Raw genomic sequence first — 10,717 nt, forward strand, 5'->3', positions numbered from 1 at the left:
CTGAATTTCTTCATTCCTACCTGACCTCTACGGTTGAGAAGGGGTTGGAGTGTGGAAAAGGAGGATTAGGCTATTTCCAGGCAGGGAAAGACTCCTTTCTAGAAGGCATATAATCTCGGCATATAGCCCAGGAACTGGGAACCAAGATGGAAAAAAAGACCAGAAGGACTGTGCTCCTGAGAGCTTCTAAGTGGGATGTTGGGTGTAATCTACATCCATCTTGTCATTCTTCACTTACCTTCTCCTTTCAGTCATATAAAGGTCTACCCTGTGCCGTTCAGGTGCTAGTTTCCCCATTTGAGCCATAGAGTAGAAACAAAGAAGCCTGGAGAAGGGAAACTTTTGTGCTTGGGAAGAAGAGCCTTCAGCTATCACTGGACTGATTCTCTGTACTATAGTTGTTCTGTGCCTCATAGTCTGTTAGTCTGTGTTCTTGGGGAGCAGGACAGTATCTTACTCTCCTCTGTATCCCAAGATTCCCACATAGGTCAGTAGTTATTTGCTGAACAAATGAATAATCAAAGGAGAAGTCAAGTTACCTACTTGTGGTTCTTGGATCTAAGAAGATGGTGAAGGAAAGAGGGTACATAGGTTTTGGACATCTGGAGAAGGTGGCTACAGTGAAAAGTAGAGAAAAAAATGACAAGTAAAAATGAAACAAGGGTTCCTAATTTTGAATAGAACCTGTTCACTGTAGAGATAAATCCCTGAGTGCTTTCATGAACACTTCTAAGAAATTGGTCAGGATTGACTTAATGGCATTTGTCCTGATTATAGGTAATAAGTAGCCCAAGGTTTTTATTTTGTCCTATTCTGAGATTTAAGCTCTCTGGTCTCCCAAAGAGGTGATGCTGGGAACTTAGGAAGGAAACTTTCCTTTAAAGAATTTCTGAGTTGGAGTTTCAGAGAGCATACCTGTAGCTAGGTTCAAGATGTGAGGCCCTAAAGCCTCCAGAGATGTTCCTTGCACACAGAAAAGGAGCTTCAAAAATCTAGTTTCATTTCTTTAGTTTCATGCAGTTTTTTCAGGCTGGGAGAGCAGAGGCAAACATATTTTAAAAATACTCACTCAGTGTTGGGATGCCTGAGTGGCTCAGTCGGTTAAGCATCTTGAGTTTGGGTTTTGGTTTAGCTCATGATCTCAGGGTTGTGAGGTGGAACCCCTGGTTGGGCTCTGTGCTCAGCGGGGAGTCTGTCTCTCCCTCTGCCCTCTCCCTACTCATGTGCTCTCTCTCAAATAAAAATAAATCTTAAAAAATATAGATATAAAATACTAGGTGTGAAATAAGCCAGTTGGAGAAAGACAAATACCATATAATTTTACTCATGTGGAATTTAAGAAACAAATGAGCAAAGGGAAAAAAAGGGAGTGAGAGACAAACCAAGAACACTCTTAACTGTAGAACAAACTGATGGTGAGGAGAGGTGGGTGGGGGACTGGGAGAATAGATAATGGAAATTAAGGAGGGCACGCGTCCTGATGAACACCAGGTGATGATGTATGGAAGTGTTGAGTCACTATATTGTACACCTGAAACTAATAATTACACTGTATGTTAACTGGAATTAAAAACTTGAAAAAGAAATAGAAAGTTTTAAAAATAAGAAAAAAATACCTCTGGGGGAAAAAATAAATATAGAATCATAAATAAGGGATGCCTGGGTGGCTCCGCGGCTGAGCATCTGCCTTCAGCTCAGGGCGTGACCCCGGGGTCCTGGGATAGAGTCCCACATCGGGCTCCCTGCAGGGAGCCTGCTTCTCCCTCTGCCTGTACCTCTCTGTGTGTCTCATGAATAAATCTTTTTTTAAAAATCATAAATAAATAAATTTTAAAAATAGGTATTATAGGTAACTGTCTAATTCCAGTTAAGACTACCTTGACCTGCCAGGCCTCCATAAGGCAGTTGAGGGCACACCTTATTTGCTCAGTAGGACCTGAAATCCTTCCCATTTGGTACTACTCAGCATTGGTCTACAGTTTGCTCACCTATTAAATAGGAATGTATTTTTCTTGCTTGGTTATTGTTATGGGTTGAATTGTGTCCCACCAAAATATTGGAGCTGTAAACCCTAGTACCTCAGAATGTAACCTTATTTGGAAATGAGGTCTTCATAGAAGTAATCAATTTAAAATGAGATCTTTAATGTGACCTAATCTAGTATAACCGGTGTCCTTATAAAAGGGGAAATTTGGACACAGAGACAGACACCAGGGAAGATGACACTGCAGAGCTAGGGAAGGCCTGAGGCTACCAAGCCCAGAACGAAGACTTCCCCTGCTCCTTCCCTAGCAGCATGGCCCTGCTGATACCTGGGTATCTGTTGGACTTCTGGCCTCCAGACTGTGAGAATACGTTTCTATTGTTTTAAGCCACCCAGTTTGCCATGCACCCAGTACTGCAGTCCTAAGAAACAAATACAGTCATTTTAAAAAATTAGACTTTATAAATAAAACAAAAAACCTCTCTCCAGATAATAATTGGTTCTTCTCAAAGTTCAGAACTATAGAGGGCTAAGCCAAGGATTGTGAGTCTCTAACAGATGAAAGAGGACAGAAATAACCTTTCTAACCTAGTTATGGATGGGAGCTCCCCGTGTTAATTGAAGCCTTAAGAGTTTCTGCTTTGGAAGAGCTTGAGCAGCTAGATATTTCCTGCAAGATATGACCATATAAGTTGCTGAACTATACATAGCAGTTCTGTGAGTTTTAAAAAGTGTATGTCTGTTCATAGTAAAAAAGGCTGTAAGGATGCATGCTGAGGTATTTATCAGAGGTTATAGAATTACTGTAATTTTTTATGATTTGCTGATTTATTTCCCAAGCAAGTATGTATTATTTTATTAATCATTATATTAATTAATATTTATTAATTATAAATATAATTATAATATAATATATAATTATAATATATAATTATAATTATATTAATATTAATTAATATTATATTAATCATTATATTAATATAGTGACTATAAAACCAAACCTAGTATAATTTTTTTTTTGTTTCAGATTCTCCTGCATAGGCCCTACTTCTGGATATAAAGGACCTGTCAAAAGATGTTCAACCATGGCAATCTAGTTTTTTAGGGACAAGAGTGGTCCTCCACTTCCCAGGTTTAATCTGTATTTCCATTTCTTTGCTGCTGGTGTTTTCCACTGCACACTGGGAGGACTTGGCTGTAGTTAGCATGTCATGGGCAGGAGCTTCATGGATTTTGGTTGAAAGCAGCTGGATGACTAAAATTAAGCACCAGCTCCCAGTTACTGATATTGGGAATAAGTGGGTTGAGTATGAGTTGCTCTTTGTTGAAGGTAAGTAACCGTGCCCATTGCTTTACTAGAATGCCACTGCAGATGCATTTATGCAAGATAACTCTCTAGAAAATCGTTGCTGGGAATAAAACTTTGGAGAACTGCTCTTAACAGGAGCACAAGGGCATCCTGGAGGCATCTGGTGGTATGAGGCTTGTTCAAGGGCCATATAAAATAAGAAGATGAGAACTTTTTGGAGAAATAGATTGCCATAAGGCATACTTGTGTAGACAAGTCTGGATGATGGTCAAGCTCAGTGAGCAGAGTCAGGACTTGGCTTTCTTTGCCTAATCACAATAAACTTCAGGTTGTAACTCATCCTCCCCCTCAGTAATTCATCAAAGGAGATCGGGGACAATACAGTTCATTGGGAGGATAATTTACCCTGTGGATGTGCTCTTTTTGATATTTATTTTCAAGATTTTATTTATTCATGAGAGACACAGGCAGAGGGAGAAGCAGGCTTCCCATGGGAACCCAATGTGGAACTTGATCCGAGGACCCCAGGATCACGCCCTGAGCCAAAGGCAGACGCTCAACCACTGAGCCACCCAGGTGTCCCATTCTCTTTGATTTTAATATGAATATTTAAGTGTCAGTCTTTTGCCTATCATTACTTCATGTCTTCAGGGTTGTTGAACTTGCTCTACTTGGTCTCCCCAGCTCTCAGTATTGGCATATACTCAAACAAGGCATAGGATGTGTATTCTTCTCTAGAATCCATGTCCTTAGCTTGATAGAGTGCTATTACCCAGTCAGTACCCAAACAGCAATTACTTCCTCAAGGTACCCATATATGCACAGCTTTATAAATTGAACACTGGAGGGATTGGTGTTTGGCAATTAGCCAGCACTGTGTAAGAGTCTGATCTTAATTTTTCATGGTAGGAAGTCTGTAGATACTTCCTTTTTTTCATTATAGAAGACATTCAGGTTTATTATAAACACCTGGGAAAATTTATTTATATGTATAATTTGGTACACTATTTTCTTCTTCTTTTTAATTAGTTTCAGAGATAGAATTTAGTGATTCATCAGTTGCATATAACACCCAGTGTTCATTGGGTTCAAGTGCCTTCCTTAATGCTCGTCATCCAATTATCCTGTCCCCTCCACCCATTTCCTCCCCAGCAACTCTCAGTTTCTTTCCAAGAGTTCAGCATCTCTTATGGTTTGCCTCCCTCTCAGTCTTCATCTTATTTTATTTTTCCCTCCATATTGTGGACATTGCTGCTATAAACATTGGGATGCAGTGCTCCTTTGAATCACTATGTTTGTGTCCTCCAGTAAGTACCTACTAGTATAATTGCTGGGTCATAGAATAGGTCTATTTTTAGTTTTTTGAGGAACCTCCATCCTGTTTTCCAGAGTGGCTGCATCAATTTTCATTCCCACCAACAGTGCAAGAGGGTTCCCCTTTCTTGCCAACACCTGTGGTTTCCTGTCTTGTTAATTTTAGCCATTCTGACCCATGTGAAGTGATATCTCATTGTAGTTTTGATTTGTATTTCCCTGATGCCGAGTGATATAGAGCATTTTTTAATGTGTCTGTTGGGGGGATCCCTGGGTGGCACAGTGGTTTGGCACCTGTCTTTGGCCCAGGGCGCGATCCTGGAGACCCGGGATCAAATCCCACATCAGGCTCCCGGTGCATGGAGCCTGCTTCTCTCTGCCTATGTCTCTGCCTCTCTCTCTCTCTCTGTCTCTCTCTCTCTCTCATGAATAAATAAATAAAATCTTAAAAAAAAATCTTCCAATTAAAAAAAAATAACACTAATAATTCAGAGTGTTGTGCCGAAGATTGCGAATCCGAGAAACCACCAAGGAGCCGACACCGATGCAAACACGCGAGGGTTTATTTACAAGCTCGAACTTGGGTCCAAGTGCACCCGACACAGCGGAGCAGGGACTTGGACCCCGAAGTGGGTTATAGCTGGGCTTTTTATGGGCTGGTCTAGGGGATCTTCAGAAGGGGTGGAGGAATTTTTTCCATTCTAATATGGGGGAAAGGGTGAGGGAGTTTCTTAAGATCTGATACAGGATTCTCTGCTGAGGGCATTCTGAGCTTTATTGTCTTTCCGATGTGGGATTCCCTGCCTAGGACATTCTGCAGTTTTTCCTGTAAAGTTCAGCTCTTATTCCCAGGGGCCTAAGATGGCTGTACTTGTGCTAATGCTAAACTTGAGGTGGAATGGCCTTAATTTTTCTCCACCTCCACATTTTCCCCTCTCAGAGGACCTAAGGAAGGACCCAATCATGGGTGCAGGCTGGTCTCAGAGTGAGCCAGTGGGAATGATTAAACCATGATTCAAACCAACCTTGTTGCTGTTCTTGCTCCCGTTTACGACTAGCCAAACCTTTTCTGACTTTTGCCATAGATTCCCGGACTATTCCTGAGTGGTCAGTAAAGAAGCAACACTCCTCATTTGGGGCAGCACATAACCCCCCCCCCCCCTTGCAAAAGCCTCTCTACAGTTAAGATGCTCCTATCTTTTTAAACCTTAAAAGACTTTAAAAGCAAGGCTGAATTGGGTGCACATTTTTAAACGGCTGATGGGGATTGGTTCTGGCACGAAGGGACAGAGCATAAGCAACATTAGTGGGGTAAGTGAGAACGGCGCAGTCTTAGCTTTAGGGGATTGTCCTTGTCTGGTTGGCCTTTCCATTCTGGAACAAAGTCCTTGAGAAGGCCTCTGGATCAGCTGGCCGGACATGGATGTAGCAGACCCAGGGAGTAATCCTGTCGACCTTGAGAGCGGTGGGAGTGGTCAGGATCACGAGGTAGGGTCCCTTCCAGCAAGGTCGAAGTGTCTGGTGTTGGTATCTCCGCACGTACACCCAGTCACCTGGCCGATATTGATGGGGGCCCGGGGGTGGCGCAGTCTCGTAGAGGGCCCTCAGCTTAGGCCACACCTGCTCATGGGTTCGTTGTAACATTTGGAGGGAGAAAAGGAGTTGGTGATCATCAAATTCAGCAAGCACCTCAAGTTTTAAAATGGGGATAACAGGTGGAGGAAGACGGACCATGATCTCATAGGGAGTCAGTCCCATCTTATATGGGGAGTTCCTCACCCTATATAGGGCGAAGGGGAGGAGAGTCGCCCAGTACCCGCCAGTCTCCAGGGCTAATTTAGTCGCTTAGTTTAGTTAAGGTCTCCTTTAACGTTCTGTTCATCCCCTCTACCTGTCCTGAGATTTAGGGCCTATATACACAATGTAATTTCCAATCTGCCCCAAGTACTAGTGCCACTCCCTGTGTTACCTTAGAGACGAATCCCGGGCCGTTGTCTGACCCAATCTTAACAGGAAAACCATACCTCGGTAAGATGTCTTCCAGCAGTTTCCTGGTCACGGTCTGTGCTGTTTCATGTTTGGTGGGAAATGCCTCTGTGCATCCTGAAAAAGTATCTACAAACACTAGTAAATACTTGTACCCATATTTTCCAGGTTTTACCTCGAGAGTCTTTAATAGTGATCTTTGCATGTCGTAGGAGGTCTTCCATCTTCCTTGTTCCCGAGTGAGTACTCCGATGCGTTTTGGATAGGACTCGCCGTCCCAGTTCCTCTGGCAGGATGATGCTGGAGTCTGCGGCCCTCCACCAGCCACGCAAGCACTTGATCCAGTGTAAGTCAGCGTCAGTATAGTTGGGGGTGTCAGGCAGGGTCGGGCCCCCGGATCAGGTCGCGTGGTTGTTAAAACCTGGGTCACCAGAAGGGCCGCCTCCTTAGCTTCTGAGTCGGCCAGCAGGTTTCCCCCGCTACTGGTGTGTCTCTCTCTGGTGTCCTGGACAGTGGATGATGGTGCCTTGGGCAGCCAGAGGGCCCTCAGGAGGTCAAGGATCTCTGTTTTGTTTTTAGTAGTTTTTTTCCCTCTGCGGTCAGGAGCCCTCTGTCCCTGTAAAGGGCCCCGTGGACGTGAGCGGCGGCGAGGGCGGACCCGCTGTCGGGGTAGACGTTGATTCCTTCACCTTCCCCCACGGTCAGCGCCTTGGCCAGTGCGGGTTCTGCCCGTTGAGCCGACGCTCCGCTGCCAGTGGCTCCGCCCAGACGGTCTCCGTCTCCGAGGTCGCGGCTGCCCCCGCATCTCTGACTCCTTCTCGGACAAAACTGCTGCTCTTATCAAGAGCAGACCAACAAATCAAGGAAACTTTTGCACAGAAAGTAGACTTTTAATCTTATACTCTTGTACTTTAAAATCCATTTACTTTGATCTTAGTCTGTCCTGACCACATCTAAAATTCCTTTCCAAGGATTTCCTTTCACAACCCTTTTACACCTTCCTCTGCATTCAGAATTTGTCCCAAGCCATTTCTTTCCAGTCAGTCTCATTTGGGACAAAATTACTTTCTTTTACCTTGAACAAAAATATATTCCCATTCCTTACATTTTTCTTACATATCTCCTTTTCTACATACAGAGTTGCTTTCTTTATCAGTCATCAGTCTTACTTTAGCAGAGTTTTTCCATTCTTAGGAACCTTAGTGTCCAATGAAAACTAAGGAGTAACCGATTTTTGAACACCAGAACTCTTTAGACGGCTAATTTATGAAACAGTTAAGTACAAAGCATGTTCACCAACAGATTCAAATCAACGTTTCAGCACTTTTTCCTGTTTGGAAAAGACCTAGATGTCCGATGAATTTAATTCCATTTATCATCAAAGTGTAACTAAGGTTTCAGGTTACCAAGGACTTTGAAAGGTATCTTAACAATTACTTATGAAAACTTGGAAACAGACAATTAGCCATCAGTTTAGCCAATTTTTTACTAACAAATTGCAAAATGATAACAACTTATGTGACCTTCAGTAAGCCTCAATAGCATAAAAGTTTCAGGCTTAGTAGTGATAATTTTCAAGACCTATTTGCTATGTCCCATCTGGATCCACTTAAAGTCAATCAATTTGCTCCCCATCATCAGTTTTTATCTGAGACACTGGTGGGGGAATCTGGAGGGGGCAGTGTTAAGTAATTGATGGTCTTCTTGTTATTCGTCTTCTAAACTCAGGACAAGCACCTGAATTGGGTGCCCCTCCTTGTTTAGGATTTTTGCTCCTTCGGGGTGGAAGCGAATTTGTGCCCCCATCTTGGTGAGCAAATCCTGACCTAACAACGGGTAGGACACTCAGGGATGACCATGAAGGAGTGGGATACCTGGCCCATGCCGAGATCCACAATTCTTTGGGTAGTCCACGAGTACTGTTTGATGCCTGTGGCCCCTTGCACCTATGAAGTCTTGCTTGCCAATTTCCCTTGGGGTTGTAATAAAACTGAGTGTTGTGCCTCAGTGTCCACTAGGAATTCAACAGGTTGCCCCTCCACTCCGAGAGTTACCCTGGGCTCGGGGAGGGGTGCCGAACCCTGACTCCCCTAATCGTCCAGGTCCTCCATCTCCAAGATCTTGGCAGGGGCCTTTTGTTAAGACAGTCTTTCACCCAGTGGCCCTTTTCCTTGCAATGGGCACATTTGTTCAGTTTAGGGCGCTCCCGATGGGGACCAAGAAGCCATCCAAGCTTCTTGAGGTGCCTCTGTCTTTCCCGTGGGTCATCCATGGTTGTGGCCAGCAGGATCTTGACCAGGTTTCAGGTCTACTGGTCGCTTAGTTTGGTTTGTTGCTCTTCTGGACTTTCTCTATTATTACAGACTCTTTCTGCTACTATTACTAAGTCCTGCAAGCTTTTCTCTCCCAGTCTCTCTACTCTTTGCAATTTCTTTTTAATGTTGGGAGCCGCCTGGTTAACAAAAGCCATGATAATTGCAGCCTTTGTTTCTGGGGCTTCTGGGTTCATAGGGGTGTACTGCCTAAAAGCCTCTATGACTCTCTCTAAGAAGGCTGCTGGACTCTCATCCTTGCCCTGTCTCACACCATATACCTTGGCCAGATTGGTAGGTTTGCGCGTGGCAGCCTGGAGGCCTGCCATTAGAGTCTGGCGGTGGACCCGGAGTCTCTCCTTACCTTCAGCCGAGTTGTGGTCCCAGGTGGGGCGGGATAAGGGGAAGGCAGCATTTCTGAGGTCTGGGTTTTGAGTCGGCTGTCTGTCCTCTCCCAGGACAGACTTCTGGGCTTCCACCTGATTCGTTCTCTCTCCTCGGTGGTGAAGAGAACCTGCAAAAGCTGTTGGCAGTCCCAAGTAGGCTGGTGAGTAAAGAGAACAGTATCTAAAAGCCCGATTAGATCTCTCAGATTGGGGATCCCTGGGTGGCGCAGCGGCTTGGCGCCTGCCTTTGGCCCAGGGCGTGATCCTGGAGACCCCGGATCGAATCCTACGTCGGGCTCCCGGTGCATGGAGCCTGCTTCTCTCTCTGCCTCTCTCTCTCTCTCTCTCTCTCTGTGTGACTATCATAAATACAATAAACTGAAACTTAAAAAAAAAAAAAAAGATCTCTGATTATCAGAGAACTTTGCATTTTGGGTTTTCCAATTATATAAATCACTGGTGGAGAATGGACAGTACAACATTAGCTGTCCGCCAGTCTCGTTGGGGGGCCCCATGGCATAGAGGGGAAGGGCGGTGGAGTCTGCAGGCCCCTGTTAGGGGGTGGGACCACCCAGTGGGTCCCACCGCACATCCCTGCTGCTGGCACAGGAATTCCCTCATCTGGGAGGGGGGCGCCCCTTCTGCAGCCCCCCGTACCTCTGATGGTGGGGGAGGTGGAAGGGCGAGGGGGTGCCCAGTAGGGCGGTGGGAGGATCAGGTCCTCCAGTGAGGAATCCTGTAAAACTGGATAAAGAGGCTCTTTTGTCTTAGAGTTGGTCTCCTTCTCTGCCTTTCCGCAAGGCTAGAATCTTGGTAGGTCCTGCTTTGGGGGGTAAAAATAGTTTTAGCCAAGGAGGGGGATTCTCAATCATGTCCTACCAGACCAGGATGTAGGGCATCTGGTCAGGGTGGCTGTCTGGTTTATCCCTGAAGATCGCGACCTTAACCTGTAAGATAATAGGTAGGTGGAAAGTTCCTTCTCGGGGCCATCCCACGTCAAAGGTTGGCCATTCTGACATGCAGTAAGTTCGAAATTTCCCTTTCCGTATGTTTGTGCTCAGATTGTGAGCTCTTTCCTTAACATCTGAGAAGTGGGAGACCATAAGGGATGGGGGGGGGGAGTGGTTTGTGTCTGCCCCATTATGTCCCTCGTCCACACCAAGGCACAGACAGTTGTGACAGTTAACAAATAACACAGTCAAACGCAAGAACACAGTAACACAGACCGGCGTGCAAAACAGTTAACAAGAACACAGTAACAGACAAACGTCCCAGTGCAGCCGCGGAGATAAAACAGTAACTCGAAGGGCTGGCAGCGGCCCTCCTTACAGATGAGGACCCTGTCCTCCAGGCAGGGGCAAAGGACGTCTCCTCAAGATCCCCCGGTCGTGGCCCGCCAGCACGTCCGCCTAAGCCAATGTCGACC

The 10,717-nt window shown here is 45.2% G+C and overlaps 1 long non-coding RNA gene across 1 annotated transcript; it reads right to left on the reverse strand.

Annotated features, from left to right (window-relative positions):
• Positions 1 to 5,148: 5,148 nt before the first annotated feature.
• Positions 5,149 to 9,608, reverse strand: LOC144302930 (uncharacterized). Its single transcript, XR_013369918.1, has 2 exons — positions 6,632 to 9,608; positions 5,149 to 6,227 (listed from the first exon to the last, which is right to left on the reverse strand). It is a non-coding gene; the product is annotated as an uncharacterized LOC144302930 (long non-coding RNA).
• Positions 9,609 to 10,717: the final 1,109 nt, after the last annotated feature.

This window comes from Canis aureus, chromosome 32, assembly GCF_053574225.1.
Source record: "Canis aureus isolate CA01 chromosome 32, VMU_Caureus_v.1.0, whole genome shotgun sequence".
Lineage (NCBI taxonomy): Eukaryota > Metazoa > Chordata > Mammalia > Carnivora > Canidae > Canis > Canis aureus.